The sequence below is a fragment of the Biomphalaria glabrata genome, chromosome 10 (assembly GCF_947242115.1).
Source record: "Biomphalaria glabrata chromosome 10, xgBioGlab47.1, whole genome shotgun sequence".
Taxonomy (NCBI): Eukaryota; Metazoa; Mollusca; class Gastropoda; family Planorbidae; genus Biomphalaria; species Biomphalaria glabrata.
In genome coordinates this window covers 2616876-2644331 of record NC_074720.1, presented here as the reverse complement: position 1 = coordinate 2644331, position 27456 = coordinate 2616876, and the positions used below count along the sequence as shown (strand labels likewise).

General features: G+C 36.0%; 1 protein-coding gene and 1 long non-coding RNA gene across 6 annotated transcripts in view; one reads left to right on the top strand and one right to left on the bottom strand.

Moving 5' to 3' along the window:
• LOC129928678 (FMRFamide-related neuropeptides-like) overlaps positions 1–16796 on the bottom strand; it is a 59333-nt gene extending 42537 nt beyond the window's left edge. Inside the window, exon 1 of one of the 5 annotated variants that reach the window (XM_056044022.1) lies at positions 16378–16796. The gene's annotated coding sequence lies outside the window, so the exon portion shown is untranslated. Of the gene's footprint in view, positions 1–1267; positions 1280–16377 lie in introns of those variants that run through there. The other 4 variants (XM_056044023.1, XM_056044025.1, XM_056044024.1 and 1 more) reach the window with 4 other exon arrangements.
• LOC129928679 (uncharacterized) lies at positions 16036–25426 on the top strand. The gene is made up of 3 exons (XR_008780144.1): positions 16036–16107; positions 17045–17137; positions 25068–25426. It is a non-coding gene; the product is annotated as an uncharacterized LOC129928679 (long non-coding RNA).
• The last annotated feature ends 2030 nt before the right edge of the window (positions 25427–27456 follow it).

The following is a 27456-nucleotide window of genomic DNA, read 5'->3' as shown; positions in this document are numbered from 1 at the left end:
AAACTACATATTGGAATAAAAGGAGTAACTAGAATATTGCATTGTAAATCACTTTTATAATTATTTGGGAATAAACAAACTTTGACATTGTTTAATTTAATAAAGAAATTTAAAATCTATCTCTATATATTATCTTATAATTTCTTCAATATTACTATTTATCCTATCGTGTATGTATGTCCAGGGAAAGACTGGCGGTCAAAGTAGGCCCTGGCATTATCAAGTAGTCCAGCTTACAAGTTTGGATCCGTTTCATGGTGCGAAATTGGTCAATTAGTCAGTTTCTGTCATTTTCGCTGCTTCACTGAGGACTGTTAAGTCTGTTAAAGATATTTGTTTCCAAGGCAAAGCGAGGGCAGGATACATCTCTTCGTAGGACCCTTTTATAAAGTAATATCATCCAATATTTAATTGACATGACTATCGATGAAGGTGGCCTATTTAGCAGTGACTCCCCCCCCCCCCCACACACACTAGCCATTTTTATTGACTAATTGATTAGTTTTGTAATTAATTCATGGTTTATTTTTTTTTTACGTCTCGAGAGACGATCTTTTCCCTTTGCAACTTTTTGTGTGACTAAAGAAGCCAATACTTGATACCAGCTGCGGTCACAGGTTGGGGCATTAGTAATTACTAGGTGCTGTTGCATTTAAAACCTTATATCTACTTCTGGTGTGTATGCCATCTGTAATCCAGGACACTTCCTTTATGCTCTCTCTCCATGTAGATCTATCAGTGCTACTTTTTCCCAGCTGCTAGTGTCGATTTTGAAGAGCTTCATGTCGCGTTTGCATACATCCGTATAACGTAAAAGTGGGCGACCAGCGGCTCTCCTGCCTTCTATTAGTTCGCCATACAGAATATCTTGTGGAAGTCGACCTACTGGCATTCTACGAACGTGGCCTAGCCAGCCAAGGCGTCTTCTACTAATAACAGAGCGAATGTCCTAGCACCCTGCTCTTTGTAGCACTTCCTCATTGGTTATCTTATCTTGCCACCTTATTTTAAAGCTCCGCCTTAGGCATCGGAGGTGGAAGAAATTCCGCTTTTTTTTTCTGCCATGAGTAGGTTGACCATGTTTTACTTCCGTACAGCAAAGTGCTCGTCACACAGGTCCGGTAGACTAAGGCTCTAGTATTGTTAGTCAGCAATATGTTGTACCACACTCCTTTCTGCAACCGTGACATGGTGCCCATTGTTTTGGCTATTCTGTTGTTAAAGTCTTTATCCAGTAGAGCATTGTTGGATATGATGGAGCCAAGATAATTTCTAGTGGTTGGCCATTAATGTTTACATGAGGTGCAGTATTTGTGCTCTTAACTAGTATCTTAGTCTTGCTTTGACTAATGTTTAAGCCAAACTTCTGACATGCAGCAGATAGTTTATCAACCAGGGACTGAAGCTGAATGTCAGAATCAGCCACAATAGCTGCATCATCAGCATACAGGAGTTCTCTGGTAAGTAAATTCCTAACCCCGGTTTGTTTTCAACCTCAACAAATAATTGTGTTAAGTTTCAACTCTGATTGTAACTGTCATCAATTAAACTGTTAATTTCAAGTCTTAATTAAAGTTACCGATGATAGATACTATAACTAACATAGAAATTGCCACTGCCATAACTGTATGTTCTAATCAATGAACTTGTGCACACAGACAGATTATTTTCATGCATTTCCTAAATAGAATCCGAACTCTGACCTTTAACATCTAGACCAAGTAAAAAAAAACAACCTCTCCCCGCCTCCCCACCCCCCCCCCCCAAAAAAAAAGAACTCTCCAGTGTTTGTTTGTTAGCAACTATCATACTCTCCTTATCCGATAAAAAATTATGAATATCTGTACGCCGGATTATATGTGTATGATCACGAGTTAGTGAAAGCTACATTCATGTTGTGTGTTGATATTTTTCTTGTCTTGATTTAGTGTGTTGATATGTGTGTGTGTCCTTTGATGTGTTGATATGTGTGTTGTCTTCTTTGGTGTATTTGTATTTGTATTTGTTTGGGTCAGTTTGGGTTATTCTTTGGTGTTTTGGTGTGTGTGTGTGTGTTGTCTTGTTAGATGTGTTGATGTGTGTGTTGTCTTGTTAGATGTGTTGATGTGTGTGTTGTCTTGTTAGATGTGTTGATGTGTGTGTGTTCTCTTGTTAGATGTATTGATGTGTGTGTTGTCTTGTTAGATGTGTTGATGTGTGTTTGTTGTCTTGTTAGATGTATTGATGTATGTGTTGTCTTGTTAGATGTGTTGATGTGTGTGTGTTCTCTTGTTAGATGTATTGATGTGTGTGTTGTCTTGTTAGATGTGTTGATGTGTGTGTGTTCTCTTGTTAGATGTATTGATGTGTGTGTTGTCTTGTTAGATGTGTTGATGTGTGTGTGTTCTCTTGTTAGATGTATTGATGTGTGTGTTGTCTTGTTAGATGTGTTGATGTGTGTGTGTGTTCTCTTGTTAGATGTATTGATGTGTGTCTTGTCTTGTTAGATGTGTTGATGTGTGTGTGTTCTCTTGTTAGATGTATTGATGTGTGTGTTGTCTTGTTAGATGTGTTGATGTGTGTGTGTGTTCTCTTGTTAGATGTATTGATGTGTGTGTTGTCTTGTTAGATGTGTTGATGTGTGTGTGTGTTCTCTTGTTAGATGTATTGATGTGTGTGTTGTCTTGTTAGATGTGTTGATGTGTGTGTGTTCTCTTGTTAGATGTATTGATGTGTGTGTTGTCTTGTTAGATGTGTTGATGTGTGTGTGTTCTCTTGTTAGATGTATTGATGTGTGTGTTGTCTTGTTAGATGTGTTGATGTGTGTGTGTGTTCTCTTGTTAGATGTATTGATGTGTGTGTTGTCTTGTTAGATGTGTTGATGTGTGTGTGCTCTCTTGTTAGATGTATTGATGTGTGTGTTGTAATGTTAGATGTGCTGATGTGTATGTGTGTTCTCTTGTTAGATGTATTGATGTGTGTGTTGTAATGTTAGATGTGCTGATGTGTGTGTGTTTTATTATATTTGTGTGATTCTGTGCGCATTTTCACTTCTTGTATTTAATAAGAAATTATATGAAAATAAAAAGGGAATTATCTTTCAGAATAGAAAGAAAGAAAGAAAAAGAGAATGAGAGAGAAAGAGAGAAAGAAAGAGAGAGGGAGAAAGAGATAGAAAGAGAGAGAGAATGACCGAGAAAATGAATGAGAAAGAAAGAGAGAAACAGAGAGAAAGAGAAACATTTCTTGTATTTCCCTTGTTTTTATATTCTGTTTATTCCCAACCTTTCTGACTTATTGACCAGTCAGTCACTTAACTAGCGCTCTGGTTTTGATAGCCATAGTGTCCAGGCCCGTCAACTTCACAGCTTGGATTATATTAGCGCCAAACGTTTGCCACAAGTCACTCATCCTTGTAGAGGAAGGGTGGGTGGGGGGGGGGCGATGAGTAACTGTACACTCGATGTTTACATTATATAAAATATAAATGTTTTCAATACACCTGATACACTTAATGAAATCAATATAAAATATTCTTCTTAGATTCAGGGTATCCTTATTTGAAAAATTTATTCTTAGAAGTTTCTGATGCAACTGGCACCTACATAACCTAAAGTAGTAATGCCTAAAATACGGCCCGCGGGTCAGATCCAGCCCGCGACTTGGTTTCATCTGGCCTTTTGAAACGTAGGCACAAGGGGTATATAATCTCCCTTCCAAAAAGAAAAAAAGGTTGAAAAACGTATTTTTACCCGCGTTAAAAGTCCTTCCCTTTTTATCTGATGTGTTGGTATCCTCAATGCTGCTGGCAAAATCATTGGCAAAAAACAAACCCCATTTGGGCAGTTGTTTGAGACAAACATCTATAAAAAAGCTAACAAGATCCTCGAAATAAAGAATCACCCTTTGTGTCAGGATTTTGTGATTTTACCATCACAAAGAGATACAAGACACCGATAGCAAAGACAAACAGACACAAACACTCTTTTGTTCCCCTGGCAATCAAATCATTAAATAAGAACAATCTGGTATAAACTTTGTCACATGTAAATTATGAGTGAATCTGGTGTAAATGTACACTTTGGTTTCTTATAGTTATAATGTTTTTTGTTTGGTGTAATGCACAAATTGTAAGACAAATTTCCTTACGGATAATAAAGATTATTATTATTATTATTATCAGGCATGATTTTTAATATTTATGAGTTAATGAAATGGGACTCTGAATGTAGAATCTACCTTGAAAAGTGAATGGATCTTTACTTTTTTTTTTTTTTTTGAAGAACATGATAATTAGCCAACATATTTGATTTGTAAACTGTGGCTGTTTAAAACAAAATATCAAAATATAAACAGCGTTATGAAACAAATAAGACGGCGTTCTAGGTTTCAGCTGTGAATAAAGATTGTTAAACTATGTCTAGAGATTAGACGATCGACGGGAGTATTTACCAAAAAGAGACAAGAAAAAGTGTCGATGGTAAAGCTAGCTACAAAGTTGCTCACATTTTAAGCAGAAAATTGAAGTCATTTTCCGATGCTTAAAAAAAGATAAACTTCAGATAACTCATTAATCAATGTAAATACTAGAACCCCAATGTAAGTACTAGATCCGTAATGTAAGTACTAGATCCCCAATGTAAGTAATAGATCCCAAACGTAAGTACAAGATTCCCACTGTAAGTACAAGACCCCCAATGTAAGTACTAGATCCCCAATGTAAGTACTAGATACCCAATGTAAGTACTAGATCCCAATGTAAGTATTAAATCCCAATGTAAGTACTAGATCCCCACTGGTTTCTTATCAAATAGTGTCAATTTCATTTTTTTTATATTCCTTTTTGATCATGTTGACTGCGAGACATAAGTGTCGGACATTAAAATGGCCCTTAGGTCGAATTAGGTTGGGCATCACTGACCTAAAACAATGTGCTTTTCAATAATCAATTTTGTTAGCTTCATAGCCAGCAAAAAGTTTAAATGTTAGGCAATGCGGGCACAACAATAAGCTTATAATCCAATTTAACTTTTTCTCTCCTAACAGACGATACCAGCGTTGATTCCACCAGAATGTGGTAATTAATTAGGGTTAGAGAAAGAGTTAATGGCATCATTTATTTAAATATCCTTTTTTTTGGTATGATGCTGGACTGTGATGGACTGTGTGCGTAAGTCTGTGAGAAGTGACCAAGAGTAAAGGTGGGCGGTTGTGTAGGCTGAATAGATTATGATGAAACAACGAGGTGGTCTGTCGTAGTTTCAGTTAATAACTACTGGTGTAACCATTGAAGAGGAAGAGGACAAGTGAAAGACGTGGGACGAAAAGACGCGTATGCTTACAAAGCTTATACCAATTCACTCTGTCTGTTTGTATGTCTGTCTGGTAAAAGGTTTGTACAAGTTATTCCTCCCACACCAAATTCTCGGATCAAGCTGAAAATTTCGCACAATTATTTCTTTTACCTGACAAAAATGGAATCAATTTAAAAAAAAAAACACAAATTAGTAAATTAACAAGGGAAAGAATTCAAACTTCACTGATGAAGTGGTATAAGTTGAATTAGTCCCCTGTATATTTTGTAGGTCACCGCTTTGAAGTTTGAAACTAAAAAAAGGTAACTATTTTCATAAGCGCTTCACTGGTTAGCATTTTAATTTGAGATGGCTAAGGAGACCTGAGCTCTCTAGTTCGAATACAGTCCGTTAATCTTATATATATATATAAGAAACTGGAACAGACAGAAAATAGAGCAGTGAGATTCATAACAAACGAATATTCACATTTGACTAGAGTCACACCTTTAGTAAAATCACTAAATTTAGAAAGCCTTCAGGACAGAAGGCTCAAAAGTAAAGTAGCAATCATACATAAAACACTGAACCATAATCTTCAAATACAAAAACAAAATTTAATAAAATACTCTGAAAGACACAAAGATAAAGGCACATTCCTCGTCCCATATGCTAGGACAAATTTGTACAAATACTCCTTCTTCCCTAGTGCTATTAGAGCATGGAATGGGTTGCCTGAGCTAGCCAGGAAAACCAGTGACTTGGCAGAATTTAAGTCATTGGTTAATATGCATGACTAAATGCATGACGCGTAGGACGTAATCATCTTCTTTTTTCTTTTTTGAAGTAACGTCTGTATTATATAAGATAAGATAAGATATATATATATATAAACGCATTAAGATAACAAAGTCGAGATAAATAAGATACATTTTCATCTACACCCCTCCCTGTCCCAAAAAGTAAATAGATCGTGTGTCTGACTAATTATATCAAACTGGTCAGTGTAAGTCTGGCCTAAGCTACGTGTAGTCGGTCATGTTGTGTTTTGAGTGGTCAGGCGAGACACACTGCCATAGCTAGTCAAGCATGTAGATCTACTCTTAACACGTAATATTTTTTCTTAGCTTACTAGATCTAGATCTAACTGCATAGACCTAGATCTATTTATTTTACGAGAATGTAAACTTTACTGTATGTTTTTTTTTTGTTTGGTTATTCGGTAAGTCAATAGATTAAATTAATAGGTTTGTGTGACGTCACATAGAAACCCAGTAAAAATCTGACCGCTTTGGATGCGCACGAAAATTACGCCAGAAAAACATCAATTACTAAGTTATTATTGGAAATAAGAATAATGTATACATTTTCTGTAAATCAAAGCATATGTTATTTCAAAAATTGTAAAAACCACCAAATTCCCCCCCCCCCCCACCAAATATATATTTTTTTGTTCTTCTTGTTATTTCTGGAGATGTTTTTAGGCCAAAATATGGTTGCAAATTTAAGAGGGGAAACGCACTACAAACTCCAATAAGAAGGCATCGATGTTCACATACTTTTAAATGAATGTTCCTTCAGAGTTGATGATCTACTTCCAAGTCCAAACTCCCCGCAGAACGGCAATGAAATGTATTTGAAAAAAGTAAAAATCCATTCTGACTAACATTTAAATAATAAAGAAATCTGGACTTTTCATATTTTATTTGACATTGTTAAAAATAAGCGAAAAAAAGTCTGTATGGGGTCGAACACACGGCATTCGCGTTTTAATCGCAACGCTCTATCTTATCTTATCTCATCTTATCTCATTTTATCTTATCTTACCTTATCTTATAAAATACAGACGTTATTTCGAAAAAGAAGATGATTATGTCTTACAAGTCATGCATCTAGATCTAGTCATGCATGTTAACTAATGACCTAAATTCCGCCAAGTCACTGGTTATCCTGGCTAGCTCAGGCAACCCATTCCATACTCTAATAGCGCTAAGGAAGAAGGAGTATTTGTACAAATTTGTCCTAGCATATGGGACGAGGAATGTGCCTTTATCTTTGTGTCTTTCTGAGTATATTAATAGATTTTGTTTTTGTATTTGAAGATTATGGTTCATAGTTTTATGTATAATTGCTACTTTACTTTTGAGTCTTCTATCCTTAAGGCTTTCTAAATTTAGTGATTTTACTAAAGGTGTTACTCTAGTCAACGAAGCTGTCCAAACCAAAATACTATATGTAAAATGTTAGCTCCAAATAAATTATTACTATTTTTTATTTGTACTTTTCTCGGAGTTCCAATTCCCTCCCCACTCCATCCCCTTTGGACAATGCAGAAGTGGTAAGCTAATAATAGAAATTGAAAAAAAATGTGTGTTCATAATTTGCAACACAAATAATTAACTAGGCGACAAATTGTGAATTTCACACGAGAACGTTTTTTTTTTCTTTTTTTTTTCAACATGGGCGAATCCGACAAAAACTTAATGAACTCTGGGATTGGAATCATCTTCATCAACAGAAATCATCTCATGTTTAGTTATCCCAATTCAACTTGAGCCCAAGATAAACAACAGTTGTCAAGGAAACACATCAGACGACATTAACTGCCAATGTTTGTCTCAGATGAGTCCATCAGACGTTAATTGACCAGGGGGAGGTAACAACGTAACATGGACATAACCCACCACTATACTTCTGCTATTCAATGTCAGGGCAGACGAGGTACTCCTCGGCGTACACACGGGGCCTACTTCAGAAGTGTATGACTCATGACCTAGGCGTATCACATGAGGTCAGTTTGTGCTTAACGTCTGTGGACGTGGACTCCATTAGGATGCCGACGCTGCGTCTTAGCTTGTCTAGATGTTTTGTTACTCCAGTGGAACTAGAGATGTTTGATACAAACTAGAGATTTGTTGAGCCTGAACGGGGAATCCAATTAGCGTCTTCGACTAATCTAATTTTGGCATTTCTTCTGAAGCTTACAGAAATATTTTTGTCTCACTCTAAAGGGACAGAATCCATCCTATTATCTATTGTAACACAAAAGTCCAGCTCTCCGAGACGACAGATCGCCCAGACTCAGCGCCTGATCACGTTCTATACCCCCAACCTATGTATTATCACTGCTGTCAGTTTGTTGTCATTATACTTTGGGAGTCCAGTCTGATCATTGAAAGAGTTAATTAGACAAACATGTTTTTTTATGTGTTTAGTTTTGGATGGAAAGCGGGGGGTAAAAAGTGAAGACGATTCTGTTATAGATTGGACAATTTTGTTATTATTTAGGTGGAGAGTGTTAAGAATGCGTACAAGAAAAGAGTCACCTCGACCACAACGAACTTAACGTTTCTCACTTATCTAGCAAACAAGAACGAGTTTTTGATACTCATGAGTTGTTTCTCATAATCAGGTTAGAACGTCAAGAAAAAAAATAATTCTAACAATTACACCATAGCTAAAAATCTATGGCCATATTACAAGATCTTCGGGGCTCGCGAAGACCTTCCTTCAGGGAACAGTACCAGGAAAAAAGAAGCAGAGGCAGACGGAGAAAGCGATGGGAGGACAACATAAAAGAATGGACCTGCATGTTATTGAAAGAGGTTCTAACTAAGGTAAAAGACAGAGAGGAATGGAGAAAGACGGTCAACAAATCTTGCTTGGTGCCCCAACGGTCCAACAGACAAAGGAATAGGTAAAGGTAATGTTATAAGCCCTAAAACTATTGGCACTGCGTGTGATCGAAAATGAGTAAGTTTTGAACGTCAGATTTTTGTGTCTATTATCCAGCAGACTAAGGGATAGATGGAGGTAAAAACAACAATTAGACAAACTCTCTTTCTCCTTTCAGACTTTGCCGTTCACGAAAAAAAAATTGATATAAATCTGTTACTAGGGCCAACGGTTGAAAGGAATCCATGTGGTAAGCTCAAAGTCATTTTGCGAGCGTGAAATATCTTGTCTAAATCAGTCAGTAAAAAAAAAAAAACCTACCAGCAGTGGCGCAGCTACCCGTCGCCTCAGCGTGGCCCTCCGGTGGAAACATCCAGAGGTGGATCTGGACAGGCTAAGAACGAGTAGCGAACCAGGCCTTCTAGCAGGTCTCCCTGGGTGAGCTTTTGTTTTTTTTTATCTCACTCGGGGTGGGGATGGAACAAGTAACCTGCAACCCAGTCCAAAAAGTCCGCCACGCCGTTCCACAAAGGGGGTCGTCATCAGTGTCCCGTTAGCTGGAGTGGCGGTCCCTGCACGGAACAGTGGCGGTTACAGTATAGAAATATGAGACAAGCTCCCCGCAGTTAGCACTGTTCTCGACCACTTATAGCGAGTGGGGTCCAGGACCGGGGACGGTGCGCTGTGTACACGGCACGGCCTGGTTTTCCCATTCAGTCAACCGATATGGCCGCCTACCATTGGGTGCCCTCTGGACTTCATCGAAGGTGGGGGGAGAATTTTAAGCCCCCCCCCAATTGGGCCTACACTTTTGGGGGCCCCCAAATGAGTGTTTTCTTTACATTAAAAATTAAATATTAAGCAAAAAGCAGGGGTCCCCAAAGATGTCAAGCCTCCGGGGCCTCCAAACGATGGAAAATTCCTAGTTATGCCTCTGCCTTCCAGAGCTCAAGTCTCTAATTAACATGCACGACTGTATTAATACATGAATACTAGTAGGTTGTATTATCTTCTTTTATGAAGAAACGCCTGCCTGGTCGCGTGGCATACACTCTGGACTGTCGTTTGGTGGTCTCGATGTTCCAGGGTTCGAACCTTGCCAGTTTCAATCATCCGCGTCCTGGGGATGGTTTGGGTTAGGACGTAATTATATTCAAATCTGAAAGTACCTCCGAAATATGAAAACATTTGACAAATCATTTTACACACATTTATAAGATAAGATAAAATAAGATAAGCCGCCTTCGTTGTAGAAATGCACAAGTTTCCCTTTCAGAACTTATGGTCATCTTATGGTCATCTTATGGTCATCTTAGGGTCATCTTATGGTCATCTTATTCATTGGCCAACGGTTCACTAGTGTGTCATGAGGCCAGCACAACTACCAGCCGCCATTACTTTTCCACAACTAATAACAGATACCCTTGGACTCAGCCAGCGCGCCACTAGCTAGAAATGCCAGATGCCCAAAAGTTTTGGTTGGACTTAGGGGTGTCTAAAAGTGACCGAAATTAAGAACGCGAATCTTTGCCGGGATTCAAGCTGCTAAATCTTTAATATAAGTAAAGGTATGTTCATTGTTGTTTGTTTAAAATATTAATTAAATCAAAATGTGTTGTAATATAGTTTCATGGAGAGTATGTGTGTTTGCGTGAGAGAGAAAGAGAAAGAGAAAAATAAAGAGAAAGAGTAAGAGGAAAATAAAGAGAAAAAGAAAGAGGAAAGAGAAATAGAAATATTATTATTCTATCCTTGTTTTTATTACATAACTGAAAGCTCGAGACAGAGAGACATAGAGAGACAGAAAGACAGAGAGAGAGAGAGAGAGATATCCCTGTAAATATAACATTATTAATAACTCGAGGCTACCAAGCCGAGACCCAGGTGACTCACAGATCAATGTAATATTTATACAGACTTGATAATCCAAATGCGGTTATTAGACGCTGACTTGGTAACGCAATTACTAGGAAGTTTATAACATTTTAACACAACTAAGCCAAAATAATCTTGGCACTCCATTACTGATCGGGCTTTTGTCAACAAGAAATGTTGTTTTCTTTCAAAATATTTTCAAAAGCTGTGAATGTTAAATAGCGACTCATTTTTATTTTCATTTTTTTAGATAGTCTAGCAAGTATATTCATTTTTGGAGTACCTCTTTTACATATTACTTTTTATCTTAAAAAGTATTAGATTTATCGCAAATGAATGTTTCGCATTCTACAAAACAGTCATAAGTGTTAACATGAGAGCCTGAAACTCTGCTAAGTCATTGGTGTTCCTCTTATTCAGGGTACACATTCCATACACAAAATACACTAGAAAAGGAGAACTTGTACGAATTTGTCCTAGCATATGGAATAAGAAATAGGCAGCAATTAGCGGTTATTTCCCATTAGATAAGCTTTGGTTTAAAAAAAAGAATTCTTTTTTTTTTTCTATTGCTTATTTCTAATTCTCTTTAAATCCTCTCTTTTATTTTCGTTCATTTCACTTAACGGTTACCCAATATCGCCACAACATTTCCCAACATCTATTTCTCTTCTTTTACTATGTGTATTGTTAATGATAATAAATGGAACCTTAAACATTGAAATGTTAACGTAAAGCAGAGTAGGACTACCATGTGACCAAGCCTCGTTCGGCTGAACGATTAGTTTTTCCGAGATTATTTCGGAAACGTTCGTGTGTGTCTACTTATATGGGCGAGAGCGGGAATTCCCTTTTTTTAGAAATTGAAAGCCAAAATTAATTTTACGATAATGGCCAACGGTTTGAATCAATCTAACGGCCGACCTCGGGATTTCGCGATGTGGCCAATGATTGAGATTTTTTCTCTCATTTCTATACGTTTACCTTCAAATGTTAAAGAAAATCATTAGAGCCGTTTTCAAAATACAATTGTATAAATATATATTTTTAATAATACGGCTTCTCTTCGAGCTGGAAGATTGATGAGGAATACAGTTATTTTCCATGACCTACATATTTTGCCGCATCCGGCGCAGGCTTGAAAATTATCCGCCGGTGGTCGATTTAGATAAAGCTTCCGGCGGCCATCTTGATCTTATACATGCATAGAAGAAGTGCTCGAATATAGGTTTACCTTGTATCGAATTTGATGTGCAAATCCACAATATAACTTTTTTTTTAAATTGCTTTCGTGCTTATAGCTCAGAGTGTGCTATGATCTTATCTTATCTTATATGGTACAGACGTTTCTTCAAAAAAGAAGATGATTACGTCCTACGCGTCATGCATTTAGTTATGCATGTTAACCAATGACCTAAATTCTGCCAAGTCACTGGTTTTCCTGGCTAGCTCAGGCAACCCATTGCATGCTCTAATAGCGCTAGGGAAGAAAGAGCATTTGTACAAATATGTCCTAGCACATGGGACTATCCATTCTCTGTTGTGGACTTATTGGGGGAAGGGGGTGTCTGGGAGGTTTTTCCCGCTTCTTTAGGCGTTCTGCTCTAGTCGAGATTCGAACTGGAGCCATTTCGATAAGCAGCCAGGCGGCTCCTATCGCTACACCAAACATCTCACCAGGAACAAACAGAACTAATAATTCTGTTCATGCATAAAACAGAACGAGCCAGAAAACGCAAACATATGAATGCTACTTGTATATTACTGACAACATTTGAATATCAACACACATGGACACACTCACACAGACACACACTTATAAAACACACACACAAACACACACACACACTTTTTCTAATTTTAAACTAAATGAACTTCGTATGAATGCCAGCATTTTAAATTGTATAACATAGTCCAACTACAAAGTGAATTTAAAAACCCAGTTAATTCCCTTTCGTTTGGTAGTGCCCTCCTGGGTGAACGAGTGATCTCTAATAAACTCTAATTGCTAAGTCTTTTAGTTGATGCTTTTGAAGCCATTCTAATGTATCCAACTCACTGTAACCAAAGAATATCACGTTTGTTATTGTCTATTTATATTTACAATATGTGTTGCAAAATATCTAGGTCACGAACAGGTCTTAGTCATCACTTGTGCATTCTCCTTAAAGACTTCAGCTCTTAATTAATCTTATTTAGCGTTACAATACATTCTCCTTAAAGACTTCAGCTCTTAATTAATCTTATTAAGCGTTATAATACATTTTCCTTAAAGACTTCAGCTCTTAATAAACCTTATTTAGCGTTACAATACATTCTCCTTAAAGACTTCAGCTCTTAATTAATCTTATTTTGCGTCACAATACATTATCCTTAAAGACTTCAGCTCTTAATTGATCTTATTTAGCGTCACAATACATTCTCCAGAAAAAGACTTACGCTCTTAATTAATCTTATTTAGCCTTACAACACATTCTCCAGAAAAAGACTAAAGCTTTTAATTATTCTTATTTAGCGTTACAATACATTCTCCTTAAATACTTCAGCTCTTAATTATTCTTATTTAGCGTTACAATGTATTCTCCATAAAGACTTAAGCTCTTAATTAATCTTATTTTGCGTTACAATAGTCCGTGTTCTATTATATGTTGTTACTTCTCGATTAGGAATAGGACGGGAAAAGCTATTCGTTTCATAAATACGGGAAGTTGTGACTTAGAGACAGTGACGCGACAAAATAAAAAACAAGAACAGGATTTTAGGCAGAATAGCGAAATGTAAACAGACTACTTTTGACGGCTGTAGATAGAGGCAGTTTTATGGAAGTAGAGATTCAGCTTGACAACATTCGACTGTTCCCTTCATAATTATTTAACTTCTTGTTCCACATTCGCTATCAGCGGTTGACTAACTTATATTGTTGGTCTTTCGCCTGTGTTATTGGACTTCGTTATTTGAGAGTTACCTCCGTTTGACTTAGCTGCATAAGATGCAGTGCGGAAACGCCTAACAGTGTACATCAATATGGGATTTATTATAACATCTACTGAGGAGCAAAACATCCAATCAGAGGCGTAGTAAGGGGGAGGGGGGAAGGGGGGAACGATGCCCGGGCTCCACCATCAGGGGGGGGCGCCATACGCAGCCTATATTTCTATGTGATGTTTATGCAAAATGGTGGTGGGGTGGACCCTGGTAAGTGGACTACAATACACATCGCGTCAATAAAAGAAAGTAGACCAGAGCGTGAAAAATGCGTGACACAAAAAGTATTTTATTCTAATACTACAAGTTGAAATACATGTTTTGTATATTTATCGAATTACTGTAATTAAGAGATATATATAAATTTTTTTTATGATAACATGTTCCATAATTGCATCGATGATATTTAAAAAAGTATCACTAGTACCCTGGATGAATATTCACTTGTTTGTCCTACACGGAACAAACTATTACAATAATAACAAGCAAACTGATTTAGTTTAGGTCATTGGTTAACATGCATGACTAAATGCATGACGCGTAGGACGTAATCATCTTCTTTTTTTTTGAAGTAACGTCTGTATCTTATAAGATAAGATAGGATAACTGAACATTGAAGTCCAATTTTCTCTTATTACATGTGCAAGTGTACGTCAAAAAATAGTTGAAGTCGTGTTTAATGATTTAATTGCCATGGGAGCAGAACATTTTATAGCGATCAGTGACTTCGTTCTTCTCCATGATGTTAAATTGCTGAGGTTGTGCCCTAGAGGCTACTTGGTCGGGCGTTAGTGTCTACATTACAATCAAATGTCGATTTCTTGCAGGATTTTGTTTTTAATTTAGTCAGCAAAGTAAAGTCCCCCTTTTAGATCTTGAGATCTTTAAGCGCTGTTGATGTTAAGGTCATCTGTTTATGTGGCCAATGGTTAACGAGCAGGGTGTCATGTGGCCAGCACAACGACCTACCGCCTTTATTTTTCTCCAACAAAAGTCAGGTACCCATTGGTGTTTGGGGGATGCAGAGCGCCCTCAAATTCCCGAAATTCAAAAATCACAGTCTTCATTGAGATTCTAACCCAAGGACTCAAGGTTCGTAAGCCAAGCGCTTAACCATTTAGGCCACCGCGGACTCTTTTTTATTAAGTTATTTTTATTTTAAGTTAGATGGCTAAACAAGATGAGTGATGATGAATCTTAAACTACAGCAGACGTGAGCATGTAAAGCGAACACTAGCGCTAATGACAGACAATGTCCTCAGTAGTCTTTATCTTTATTTATTGATAACACTGATAACAAGCTATAGTAATCAATTTTAAAATCCCTCTCCCAATATTCTTGGTCCATAGAAGCAAGTCTATAATAAAGTTAGATGTCCTCAATAGCAACCACTTAAATTCTTTAACAATTTGTATAATACATTGCAACGAAAATAAAAAAAAATAAAAAAATTTCACGATGCCTCAGAAAAAAGAAGATGATACATTTTATAAAACTATAAAAAAAAATTTTTTTTTACCAAAGTTTCTAGAAGCGTTTGCCACTTCCCCTTCTAAAAAATGTCCTAAATACAGATTATTCATGGGTTTTGACATTTCTGTGATATTCATATGCATTCAATGAACTATTTGGTCAAGTGTAATACACTTAGAGTAAAAGTAGTAACAACGAACGCTTAATAGTTACTGCTTCTTAAAACACCATTCAACACTATGCTGATATTTTTTTATTTCATTACTATAACGCATTTCGTACATTTGTAGCAGTTTGTTTTTAGATGTCAATTTGTTCGAATGTACAATGATATGTGTTTGAATTGAATGACTAATGTGTATATAAAGTTATGTGCAATTGGGGTTACGCAGTGCCACACATACATACATATGTGGAAAATGTAAATAATACTAATAATAACTTGTTTTTAAAAAGGTGTAATTTTATGACATAGAAAGGGGTTACACGTTTAATTTTTTTAAAAAGTCCATTTCAGAATATAAAAATAGCTGCTGTAACAGAATTTTGTAACTATAAAATATAATGAAATTTAATTTTTATATTTTTTCTAATTTTAGATATCTAAACGGACGACTACATAGACCACACTAAACTAAAAGCGGCTTTTCTCCCTTTCGGAATCTGATATAAAGGAAGTATAATTATCTGCTTTGAACATTCACAATTTTTATAAAATAACTAGAAAAAACTAAGTTTAAAAAAAAAACGAAAAAAAAAAACACTTGGGAAATTGAAGTACCTGTCGTTTTCAATGTGAGAATTCTTAGTTGTTTTAAGGACACGGTAAATAAAATTTTGTTTTTAGATAGACAGACAGACAGACAGACAGACAGATACATAGATAGATAGATAGATAGATAGATAGATAGATAGATAGATAGATAGATAGATAGATAGATAGCTAGATAGATAGGCAGACAGACAGACAGACAGACATTATATCGCCCTTTTTTTTAAAATATCGACACGATTAAATATAAAACTAAGTGTAAAAAAAAATATAAAAAATAGAACAAAATAATAATAATAATAACATTCAGAATGTTTACTTACAATTTCTAGTGAAGGCTCTGACCAAATTTCTAATATTGACCAGAGGGTATATTTTTTTTAAAGTCTTTTGGTCAAGCGAACTAGATCTAGTCTTGCATTCGTGGATTTTAAAACTTGACTTTTGTTAAGCTCTGTATTTGTAAGTTTCGGTCAAGACAATATTTGAGTTGATAAAGTCCAAGAGGAAAATAAAAAAAAGTTCTGTTTGTTACTTGTGTGATGTCCGCGGCTTAGAACGGACACTAGCCCTCTGCTCTTTCTCACGTTCGCTATTGGTCGCTTCTAAGACGACGCGCGGGGATTTTAAACTTTATATGCTGGTCAGTGCGTCACGCGGCTAGCGGACGGCCATCTTGCTAGAAAGAGGTGTGGGGCGTTCACAGCCCTAAGCGCCCCTCCTCAACTTCCGTCTGACCCCCCACCCCACCCCCACCTTCTCCGTTACACCGACTGCTATTTATAATAGACTCCAGGACGCCTCGTTTCTGAACGTTGCTCAAATAAATCCTGACAGAGAGAAAATTTTAAAAGGAATATTCATTTAGTCAAAACTATAAAAAATAATGAAAGTAAAAAGTTTAAATGTGATTGTTTTAAATTTTTTATAGCCACTACATAAGCAATACAATGTACTCGAAATATTTGATTCTGTTAATCTTTATTAAAGGTCAAGGGAACACCTGGGAAACAAACGCCTCTCCGGAAGTGACACTGAGGAACTCTCAAAAAGGCAGAGGAACACCACAATTAAGACCAAACAGTAATGTACTTTTGTAGTCATTCCGCTCGAAATATGCCAATGTACATTTTTCAATAAAATGTATCTTTTTACACACCTCATTGTCTCTGAAAAAGGTATTTTAGAATGATTTTACTTGATAGCATTCGATATTGATATCCAGATCTAAATAAATATCTACAAATCAGAGACAAAGTTTAAATCATTTTTTTTAATTAAGTGAAAGTTCTAGGAATCTCGATTTACTTAACAATATAGCAGTAATTGGGCCATAATATTATAGATGATTATGGCAGTAATGTTGATTAAATAATTACATTATAGCAGCTCTGTTGATTGGATATTAGTAATGAAACCCAATTTTCATTTGTTTGGATCAATAAAATTATCTTATCTTATCTTAAAGGGGGCACGGTGGCTGAGTTGTTAAGCATTTGGTTTCCGAACCTGGGGTCCTGGGTTCGAATCTCGGTGAAGACTGTGATTTTGAATTCCAGGATCCTTAGGGCGCCCATGAGTCCACCCAACTCTAATGGGTACCTGACCTTATTTGTGGAAAGCAAAGGCTGTTGGTCGTTGTGCTGGCCACATAACACCCTGCTCGTTAACCGTAGGCCAAATAAACAGATGATCTTAACACTATCTGCCCTATAGATCACAAGGTCTGAAAGGTGTACCTTACTTTTTACTTTACTTATCTTATTAGAGCTTCATTAGAAATTAACATTTCTATCTCCTGGTCAAATAACCTGCAGGACAATAAATTTCTGGGACAACGTTACGACAGTTCCAAAACGGACAGCACATAGCCAGGCAGCCTATTAGCACTCTTGGTTACAGGGAAATGGATGGGGGGGGGGGCACACATTTTAACTTTGTGCGAACAAGCCTAAAATTCTAATTATCTAAGAATATTTATTTACATATTTGAAGTTCAACTTTAAAGTAAATAATGTTCCCCTCAAGAAATAGTTGCCTTTAAGACATACGAGTTTATACTTTTACAAGTCAACACTCTTGTCTGGCAAAAAGGAAGAACTGTGATGACACGAAAGCTTATCTTATCTTATAAAATACTTCAAAAAGAAGATGATTATGTCCTACGCGTCATGCATCTAGTCATGCATATTAACCAATGACTTAAATTCTGCCAAGTCACTGATTTTCCTGGCTAGCTCAGGCAACCCATTCCATGCTCTAATAGCGCTAGAGAAGAAGGAGCATTTGTACAAGTTTGTTCTAGCATATGGAACGTGGAATGTGCCTTAAGCTGAGCTGGTTTGGTCATATTGTAAGACTTGACTTACTATCATAAGTCATTCTTCATGGTACAGTAGAGGGAACACAAAGAAATGGTCGTCCAAAGAAAGGCTGTCTGTACAAAATAAAAGAGTGGGTCGACCTCTCTCTTGACATCCTGCTAAGAACACTTGTTTACCGGGGAAAGTAGAAGGATTTGGTTAAGGGACGGATGATAATAGATGATATAATAGACAAACCTAAATTCAAATTTAAATAAATGTATTCACTAAGTATTTTAGTTTGAGAGTTTCACATAAAAGAAAGCGTAATTCAAGCAATGTTGGAGGACAATATTGCTTGCCAATGATATATTTTTGTTTAGAGAGTACATTTCAAGCAGCTCGGACACTCATTTGTATGTAAATTTCGTAACACTTGCCTCAGTCTCAATACGCTCGTAGGATAGGTCACGTGAGAATTGAGCCAATTAGAATCAAGACGTCTGCCAGCAATTGCTTGCGACACAAACTTATTCTCTGCTAGATAAGATTTGAAAGTGGTAAATGGAGCCATTAGTTTGCAGACACGCAATGGGAAACTTTAGTGGAGATGCCATCTGACATTTGCTTATTTTATGAAGCTGGAAAATCCGATGTCATCTCTAACATTTGCTAGTTTTATGAAGCTGGAAAACGATGTCATCTCTGACATTTGCTAGTCTTACGAAGCTGTAAAATCAGATGTCATCTTTGAAATTTGCTCTTCTTATGAAAAACTGAGAAATTTGAAGTTATCTCTGACATGTGCTAATTTTTATACGATAAGAAGATAAAATAAGATAATTTTTATTGATCCAATCTAATGGAAATTCAGTTTTATTACAATTGACAACTTTAGCGTAACTACTGTACAATAACAATATAGATGCCCATTCGAGCAACATTCACACACGAAACACATACACACTCACAATCAGCGCTTTATGAACAAGACTTCTATGTTTTTCTCAATGACGACAGATGATCTTGTAACACTCTGACCGACAGTGGGATAAAGGAGTTTTTAAATCTTTCTGTTTTAGTCCTAATGGAAAGGAGACGACCACTTCGTTCAGATCTTATGTAACAGTGCTTTAATGGGTGCAGGTTGTCTTTAAGAATCGTGAGAGTTTTGGAAAGGCATCTTTCATGAAAAAGCTCTTCTAGAGATGGCAGCTGTGTTCGAGTGATATACGATGCTTTTTTTTAAATAGTTTATGAAGCTAAAAAACATTGATGTCATCTCTGATGACATATTTAGTTTTTTTAAGCTGAAATAAAATTGTAATGTTATATTGTGCATTGTTATATGGACAATTGGAATGTTATATGGACAATAGGAATGTTATATGGACAATTGAAATGTTATATGGACAATTGGAGTGTTATATGGACAATACAAATGTTATATGGACAATTGGAGTGTTATATGGACAATAGGAATGTTATATGGACAATTGAAATGTTATATGGACAATAGAAATGTTATATGGACAATTTGAGTGTTATATGGACAATAGAAATGTTATATGGACAATTGGAGTGTTATATGGACAATAGAAATGTTATATGGACAATTGGAGTGTTATATGGACAATAGAAATGTTATATGGACAATTGGAGTGTTATATGGACAATAGGAATGTTATATGGACAATTGGAATGTTATATGGACAATTGAAATGTTATATGGACGATTGGAATGTTATATGGACAATAGGAATGTTATATGGACAATTGGAATGTTATATGGACAATTGAAATGTTATATGGACGATTGGAATGTTATATGATGAACTAGCGATGTTTTTACCCGCCTTCGCCCTTTTTTTTTTTTATTTCGTTCTGTTTTTGTCTGGTTAAATTATGATGGCATCAGTGATGTTTTTATTGTTAAAATCTATGTTAAGATGTCTCACTGACCTAAATCGTTACGTATTTTAATAATCACCGTTATTATTTAAAGAACGTTCATGGCAAGTTTTATGAAAATTGCCCAAACGGTTTTGATTTTTACGCAAAACATACACAAACCTTACATTGTACTATATATAATATCGTCTCGATTCTGGTAGATTTGTCATTTGTTAATAGTATTTTGGCTGAATAATGAGTGAGTGACGGGACCAACACCTGGCCCTTAAAATTCTTAAAGAGATATCTTCTCAGTTCTTTCTAGACCCAGGAGTTTGGTGTAGAGAAAATTCCGCTTTGTTTCAATGATCTCTTTGTTTTGTGTGGTACAATTAATGTTTCAATGATCTCTTTGTTTGGTGTGGCACAATTAATGTTTCAATGATCTCTTTGTTTTGTGTGGTACAATTAATGTTTCAATGATCTCTTTGTTTTGTGTGGCACAATTAATGTTTCAATGATCTCTTTGTTTTGTGTGGCACAATTAATGTTTCAATGATCTCTTTGTTTTGTGTGGCACAATTAATGTTTCAATGATCTCTTTATTTGGTGTTGCACAATTAATGTTTCAATGATCTCTTTATTTGGTGTTGCACAATTAATGTTCCAATGATCTCTTTATTTTGTGTGGTACAATTAATGTTTCAATGATCTCTTTTTTGGTGTGGCACAATTAATGTTTCAATGATCTCTTTATTTGGTGTTGCACAATTAATGTTCCAATGATCTCTTTGTTTTGTGTGGTACAATTAATGTTCCAATGATCTCTTTGTTTTGTGTGGCACAATTAATGTTTCAATGATCTCTTTGTTTGGTGTGGCACAATTAATGTTTCAATGATCTCTTTATTTGGTGTTGCACAATTAATGTTCCAATGATCTCTTTGTTTTGTGTGGTACAATTAATGTTTCAATGATCTCTTTGTTTTGTGTGGTACAATTAATGTTCCAATGGTTTGCATACTTGAGACAAAACAACTGTTAGAAACTTTGCCAAATTGTGTGAGCGTCCTTCAGGGAATTTCACTAATGTTTAGGCAGACATATTTCGACCATCTCACACAGAAAAAATGATCTGGCCATTAACTTCGACGTCTTAGAAAGTGAATCGATAAGGTTGAAGCTACATCCACTAAGGAACGGATTCTAGGTTCAGTTTCTGGGAAGAGCTTAAAAGATTCACATTTGAAAGGATATGTCTCAGTATAGGTATGATTCTAAGTTTTGAAAAAATCACTTATTGGACGAACTTTGCGGTGAACCTCATTCAGCAATCGCAAACAAACAACATTGAGTCACGTGCCTCTCTTTCTCTTCAATACAAATTACGATCTAATTTTAATCAACAATGGTTATCACGTGACAGTTTTTCCAATGTTTTATCAATATTATCAAATGATTGTTCGCTTTGGTGAATAAGGTCCATTTAGTGTAATTTTCTCTCTTTGTTTTTCAGTGTCTCTCCCTCTCTCTTTCCTCTCTCTGTCACCCTCTCTTTCCTCTCCCTTTCTCCCTCTCTTTCCTCTCCCTTTCTCCCTACCTTTCCTCTCCCTTTCTCCCTATCTTCTCTCTCTTTTTCTCAAAACACAACGAACGGTCTTAAAAACTAAAGCTCGCTGGACAAGCCAAATGAATGGACCGCATCGCTGTTTGTATTCTTCTATAGGACAACTGCTGACCAGGAAAAGTACAGTGAGTTTGGTTAGTAGACTAACCGTCACAGTAGCATAACGTCGCAAGTCAAGGCACTGTTGATATTGATTGGCGGGTTGACTAGATTTAATACATTTCAAAATTTATTTTTTGCTGGCCTCCTTCAGTCGTAACGACTTTGGTTCATCTCGTAAAACCCTTTTTCAAGCGAGATGAAAGCCTGGGCTATGTTTATGGTCTGAACGATGTCGCCCACATAGCGTTCCCCCCCCCCTCTCCACGGAGCTGATGTGACCATAAGGAACGGAATATCCGATACAGTTTTGGCGACTCAGGTTCGTCCGGGCTGTAGCACAGTGTGCCAAGATCTGCTTAGTTATGGATTAAACATTAAAATGTTCATTAACCTTTATAGTATGCCCTTAAAAAAACTTCAATATGCACTATAATTCTGTATGTAACTAAATCCAATGTACAATTTTCTATGTACATATAATGGAAGTCGAATTTATATTTAGATGATAGTCGACACATTCTGCTTAGATTTACGAAGAATAAAAAATAATTTTGGGTTATGAATGTAACTGCCCTCTAGGAACAGAGTTCTGTTAGTCTATGACGTCTTGTCTTATAAATAACATTAATAGCACTAGGGAAGAAGGAGCATTTGTACATATTCGTCCTAGCATATGGAACGAGGAATGTGCCTTTATCTTTGTGTCTTTCTGAGTATTTTATGAAATTTTGTATTTGAAGATTATGGTATATTGTTTTACGTATAATTGCTACTTTACGTTTAAGTCTTCTGTCCTGAAGGCTTTCTAAATTTAGTGATTTTACTAAAGGTGTAACTCTAGTCAAATGTGAATATTCGTTTGTTATGAATCTCACTGCTCTATTTTGTGTCTGTTACAGTTTCTAGATGCTTTCTTTAGTTGAGGGGTTTTCAAACAGAGGATGCAATATTCTATTATTGGCCTAAGCAAGGTTAAAGAACATTTTAGTTTTATGTTCTTATTTGATTTTAGAATTTTTTTTTAATAAACCCTAATGCTTTGTTGAATTTTTTGTTTTATATTTTCATCAATATCGGGACTGCATGACTGTTTTTTTTTTATTTATTATAACACCTAGGTATCTTACGTTTATAGTCAGTGTTGCTGGTTTACCATGAATAAAATAAGTGGAATTTATTTTGTATAGTTGTTATTTTTGTTACTCTTAACAACTGACATTTTTCTGGGTGGAAAGACATGCTCCAATTGGATTCCCATTTCTGTAATTCATCTAATTCTCTTTGTAAAATTTCTGTATCTTGTGTTGTTCTTATTGTTCTATATATTATGCTATCGTCTGCAAATAATCTGGGCAGGGTTCGACCTCGAGGACTCAAGCCGACAGTCTAGAGCTCATACTTCAGGGCCAGGCAGCTAATGAACTCGCTCTATTAATATTCATGTTCTTGATATGATCGAAGTTTGTAAGTAAATAGTGTCATATACTCAATTTGTTTTATCCACAAGCATATATATATAATTCGCTGATAAAATGATCTAGCTGTTAAAGATGGGTGGACTCAGAGGCGCCCTGAAGATCACGCAATTAAAGTCTTAAAGTGGATTCGAACCAGGGTTGTCCGGTTCGGAAGCCAAGCGCCTTACCACTCATCCACCGCCCCTCCCCTCTTTAATTGCACGTAAAACTATTCACCACAAACAAACACAAATGTATCGACATTTAACCCCCATAAAAAATTGTGCACATTAAAGGTTAAATGTTATTAAAATAAGAGACTAGAAAATGGTGTCATCTATTTTAAGCTCCGTTACACTTTGGTCTGGAGACTCTAAACTTTTGGTTTCTTATTGGTACTTTCTAACGTAGTCAACATGGGTGACCACTGTGTAATTCGATAGGTGGAGATATTTCATCTCAGTACCATCTTAATGTCTGGTTTCCATAGCACTGGTCAGCTCCTTGGGGAGGAGTGAATTACAAGAACAATTTCTTGGACACACTAATAGGGAAAAAAAAAACTTTTTCCAAAAATCATAAAAATATTTAAAGGAATAAAAAATATAACATAAAAAAAAAGAAAAGAAATAGGAATAACAGAAACTACAAAAACTTTTGCGCTTAATGAAGATTTTTTATACATTTTATGCACGACAGAAATATATAATTGAGGATATTTACTTGTATAAGAAAAAGAAAGCGGTGATCTCCCCTGTCATTGACTATAAAAGCAACTTCCCGAACAAAGATCATTTCCTGTCTCGAAGGCCTGCCATTAGGACACAGCACAAGAGAGAAGAGTCTCAAATGTAAATAGAAGACAACTGCCCGTGACCCAAATATTGTCTATGTTGATACACGTCTTGAAGAGAGAGCACATTTTTTTTTTAAAAAGTGGAACCTATTCATAGCTTAGTACACCAGTCGTGGATTATTGTATCAGTGATTTATGCGTTTAACAAGAAGCTGTATAGAAGCAATGTGAGCATCCATTGAATGTTTGGACAAGCTGCAAGAAAGCAGACGTTTCCATTTACTCAGTTGGGTAGTCAGCCAAGGCTAACGAGTCTGTCCTGCCCAATAATTACTGGCTCAAGCGACACTTACTCTCCTTTGCCCCTTTCGTTACTGATAAAAGGTGTGCAGCAACGAAGGGCCAGGAATCGGATGAGTTGTCAGAGGCTGTTTGAGACGCAAGTCATGGGAAGTATTTTATAGGTGGTAGAGAGCTTCCAGCAATAACAAACTTGTAGAACAATATTGTACTTAAAAATCTATATTTGAATATGGATAGCTGCCTGATCTTGCGGTACGCGCGCTGGACTGTCGTTTGGTAGTCTTGATGATGACGGGCTTAACCCTGCCCGCTGCCATCACCCGTCGTCCTGCAGAAAATTTGGACTAGGAAGTAAATTATCTTTAACTCCTACAAACAGACAAACAAAGATTTTGATATTCAAACAGACAAACAAACATTTTGATATTCTAATAAACAAAAGTTAATTTCTATTTTTTAAGGCTTAAAAACTTTTTCTATGCAAATACATGGTCCTATTAGAACTGTAGACAGCATTTCTCTTTGAATTTCAGAAAGAGGGGAAGAGAAAAAGGAAGAGAAGCATAGAAGAGAATAATAGTAGCAGAGGATACAAGGAGAAAGAGAACAGAGGAGGTGAGAGAAGCCAAGGTAACATTAGAGAAAGAACGTAAAAAAAAAAAAGAAGAGAAACAAAGAGAAAGAATTGAAGAAAGATTGGGAAAATAAAGAGATGTGGGAGAAAACAAGAGAAGATGAAAACAGAAGGCAAGGAATGTAAAGAGTGGTTAGAGTTGGTCAGGTCAACAAAGAGAAAGAGAAGAGAATGCAGGGGAACATAGACGTGGAAGAGAAAAGGCAAGGTAAACAAAGAGAATGAAGAGAGAAGCTAGTAAACAAAGAGAAGAAAAATGAGAGGAAGAAGAGAGAGAGAGAGAGAGAGAGGAGGAAGTTGAGGAGAGGAAGTAGACAGAAGTGAGAAGAGAGACGACGGAAGAGAGAAGAGAGAGAGAGAAGAGAGGAAGTAGAGAGAAGAGAAAAGTGAGAAGAGAAATGATGCTGAAGGAAGTGAGAAAGCAAGGGAAACATGGCGAAAGAAACAAACAAATAAAAACAAAGAGAAACAAAAAAAGGCAAGAGAAATGAAAGAACAAGCAAAATATTGAAAATACTTTTTTAAAAGGGTTTATGAAGTTAAAAATGTTTATTTACAGCGAAATCTTAATACTGTAATATTTATTTCCTTTTTTAAATATAACAAAATTAATTAAATATCAATAATAAATTAATTTTTTTCTTGTTTTTTTTTTTTTTTTTTATTGATTCCTGTTTTGTATCTTATCTTATCTTATATAATACAGACGTTACTTCAAAAAAGAAGATGATTACGTCCTACGCGTCATGCATTTAGTCATGCATATTAACCAATGACTTAAATTCTGCCAAGTCACTGGTTTTCCTGGCTAGCTCAGGCAACCCATTCCATGCTCTAATAGCACTAGGGAAGAAGGAGTATTTGTACAAATTTGTCCTAGCATATGGGACGAGGAATGTGCCTTTATCTTTGTGTCTTTCAGTGTATTTTATTAAATTTTGTTTTTGTATTTGAAGATTATGGTTCAGTGTTTTATGTATGATTGCTACTTTACTTTTGAGCCTTCTGTCCTGAAGGCTTTCTAAATTTAGTGATTTTACTAAAGGTGTTACTCTAGTCAAATGTGAATATTCGTTTGTTATGAATCTCACTGCTCTATTTAGTGTCTGTTCCAGTTTCTTAATGTTTTCTTGAGTTGAGGGGTCCCAAACGGAGGATGCATATTCTATTATCGGCCTAACCAAGGTTAAGTAACATTTTAGTTTTATGTTCTTATTTGATTTATAGAAATTTCTTTTAATAAATCCTAATGCTTTGTTTGATTTTTTTGTAGTTTCATCAATATGTGGATTCCATGATAGTTTTTCATTTATTATAACACCTAGGTATTTTGCGTTTTTAGTCTGTGATACTGGTTTGCCATGAATAAGATAAGTGGAATTAATTTGTTTTAGTTTTTTTGTTACTCTTAACAACTGACATTTTTCTGGGTGGAAAGACATGCTCCAATTTGATTCCCATTTCTGTAATTCATCTAATTCTCTTTGTAAAATATCTGTGTCTTGTGTTGTTTTTATTGTTCTATATATTATGCAATCGTCTGCAAATAATCTGACTTTTGTTCCTGAACTAATGCAATTTGGTAAATCATTTATGTAAATTAAAAATAGTAGTGGACCCAAGACTGTACCTTGAGGTACACCTGAGTTTACTGTTATCGGTGTTGATTTAGAGCCATTTATTATTACAGTTTGTTCTCTCCCTATCAGAAAGTCTTTAATCCACTGATGCAGTGGACCATTAATGCCGAAATATTTTAATTTTTTAAGCAAACTATGGTGGTGAACTTTGTCAAAAGCCTTAGAAAAATCTAGTAAGATAGCATCTATTTGTTCACTATTATCTAAACCTTTTGAAAAATCATCAATTAGTCCTATTAGTTGTGTTTCACATGATCTATATTTCCTAAAGCCATGTTGGTATGGTGTGAGGACATTATGTTTGTCTAAGTGGTTTATGATGTTGCTACATATTATGTGTTCTAGGATTTTACATGTGATGCTGGTAAGTGATACTGGTCTGTAGTTCCCTGGGTCAGATTTTTCTCCTTTTTAAATAGGGGGGTGACATTAGCTTCTTTCCAGTCCTTTGGTACTCTGCCCTGGTTAAGTGAAGCCTGAAAGAGTATTTTGAACACTGGGGCTAGCTCATTACTTAGTTCTTTGAGTAATCTAGCTGGAATACCATCAGGTCCAGAAGCTTTATTTGGTTTGGTGTTGGCTAATAGTTTTTGAATTCCATTTTCTTGTACTACTATATCTTCTATGTTGTCTACTATGTTGTTTTGT